The following is a 2,639-nucleotide window of genomic DNA, read 5'->3' on the forward strand; positions in this document are numbered from 1 at the left end:
GCCAGCTTCATCCAGGTGCAGATGGAGGCAGAGGCCTGCTGATGCCTCCTGACCACAGGGTCTCCCCGCTCCCACCCTTTCCCCTCACTGCCCCCTCTTTGCTGCAGACAGCACTTGCCTTGAAAGATGGGAATCCGGTCCCTTCCCTCCGTGATTTGTCCCCAGCTCTCATGTTTCACCACTTTCTTATCCAGTGTCTTTTGTTCCTCTCACCTGCTATGTACACTCCCCAAAGATTTTTTTAAAAGCTTTGTTGAGATACAGCTCACATACATGAAATGCATCCATTTGAAGTGTGCAGCTGGATGGGTTTCAGTCCATCTGCACCACCTGTGTCCTGCTTGCCCTGTGTCTGCGGGTCTCCCACGAGGAGTCAGCCCGCAGGTAGGCACCTTGCTGCCTCGTTCCCAGCGTATCCCCAGCGTCTACAGCAGTGCCTGCCTGGCACACAGAGCAAACACTTGGTGAATATGAGTCACCTTCGTGAACAGAAAGTCAGCAAGCTCCATGGAGAAGGCGATAGATGAGCTGGCCTTAACTCAAGCATATGGCTAGGTCCTCAGGACAAGGGCCCCGGCCTCAGCTGACATGCATGAGGCCGTTGTCTGTGCAGGGCTCTGGAGAGATGGGTTTTGGTCCTCTCTGCAGAACCAAGCCCCCTGCAGACTTGCCTGTCTTGTACCTGATGCATCTCTGCCATCTCTGAGTTAGGGGACAGCAGTCTTGGCTGATGGTCGAGTGAAAGTTAAGGACTCCCCCAGTTAACCTCACATATTTGCATCCTGTAGGGAGCCGTCTGGGGATGCAATACCCCGCATAGGTACTTTAAAGGGTGGTTGTTTTCCAGTAGTTGACAGAGAGGGATCTGAGCTGGCAGACTCGTATTAAAATCTAGCTCCCCGCAGAGCAGGTGCCTCTGGTGTCTGATACAGGCCACGGTGCTCTGATTCCAGCTTCAGCCACAGCGGCGGTTCGGGGCAGGCTCAGTTGGTGGGACAGTATCATCACTCTGCCCCCGAGGCCTCGTCTCAGACACTGAACAGCTGGCCGGGCCCAGAGCAGCCAGGGAGTGGGGGCCACCCAGGCTTCTGGGAGAGCTGTGTCCAGGGAGGCAGAGGCCAGTAAATGCTTCCCCTCTTTCCTCTGGCAGGTGACACAGGAACACACCTGCTGCCCCAACGTGCTGACACTCCTCCAGCAAGAGGTGCGTGCCATGTCTCCCCCACCCTAAACTTGGGGTACCTCTGTGATGGCCTCAGAGGGACTGGAATGCAGCAGGCACCCCGTGACCCCCTGGCCGTGTTGGAAGAAGCCCAGTGGCTGCTGCTGATAACACCTGCAACACTCGCTCTGGGAGCGGAGCGTAAGGAGTGTGGGTAAGGCCACCAGGTGAGACCACAGGAATCGGGCAGGTGGGGGGCAGAGGGAGAGATCCGGAGTGAGGGGGAGGGGGATCCTGCGGGGTCCCAGCTGTTTCCGGGCCCCACTCAGGCGTCATCTTGCTGTGAGCCACCAGCTGGGTGTACAGGAGCCCCGGGTGGGAGCTGCATAGCTGACCCAGTCAACCCCCAGATTTGTCAGCAAAAATAATTGAATATTATGGTTTTAAGCCATTACTTGGGGATGACTTATTATTTGGCAATAGATAAAGCACATTCGTATCAGTTTTTCCTTCTTCCGTGTCTCTCTGGCTTCCTGGGGACCACCTCCCCCCCCAAAACCAGCTGCCTTCAAGTCTTGGTCCGAGGTATCGCATCCAAGGGAACCTGGAGCACTTGTGGCACTGACCTGCTGGGTAGATAAGATCCTTCAGCTTGGGTAAGATCATTAACCCTGGCCTTGTATTCATCATCCCCCAGATGGGAAAAGTATCATTTCTTAAAAAAAGAAAAAAAGATTTTATTTATTTTTTAGAGAGAGGGGAAGGGAGGGAGAAAGAGAGGGAGAGAAACATCAGTCAATTGCCTCTCATATGTGCCTGGGACCAAACCTGCATCTCAGGCAGGTGCCCTGACCAGGAATTGAACCTGCAATCTTTCTTTGCAGGACAATGCCCAGCCAACTGAGCCATACCAGTCAGGGTGAAAAGTATCGTTTCTAACCTAAGATTCTTCTGTGGTTGAAATAAAAGAATCCCAGTGATTTTAGCGTCTGGCGGCCAGTGTCCCATCTGGGGCAGCTCACTGGCTCAGAGGCCAATTCAAACCCAGTTTCCAGGTGTGATGGACACAGCAGGTACCGCGCACCATCCTCCCGGGGCTGAATTGCTGCAGGTGCCCAGTTGTGGCTGGGCTCGTCTGCCGGCCTTGTGAAACCACCGCAGGGCAGGGCACCCTCTTCTTCTTGGGCCCCGAGGGAAGTAAAGCGAACTCGGTTCTTACAGAGGTGACACCATATCCTTCTCATCTAGATAATACATCGCTTGTCATAAACTATGTTTCCCTGGCTTCTGGTTTTCTTTTCTACTCAAATTACCCCCACTGGCACAAATTTGAGCAAACAGTTTCATTTCGGGTCAAAGGACTTCGTGCTGCAATCAAGGATCTGAATTAAATTCCTGGCAAAATACAATAATTAGAAGCACAATGAAAGCCGAATCAAAATGTCCCAGCATCCCGCAACACTAAAAGGCAGTCTGG

The sequence above is a fragment of the Artibeus jamaicensis genome, unplaced genomic scaffold (assembly GCF_021234435.1).
Source record: "Artibeus jamaicensis isolate MK-2021 breed Jamaican fruit bat unplaced genomic scaffold, CSHL_Jam_final contig_464, whole genome shotgun sequence".
NCBI classification, from domain to species: Eukaryota; Metazoa; Chordata; class Mammalia; order Chiroptera; family Phyllostomidae; genus Artibeus; species Artibeus jamaicensis.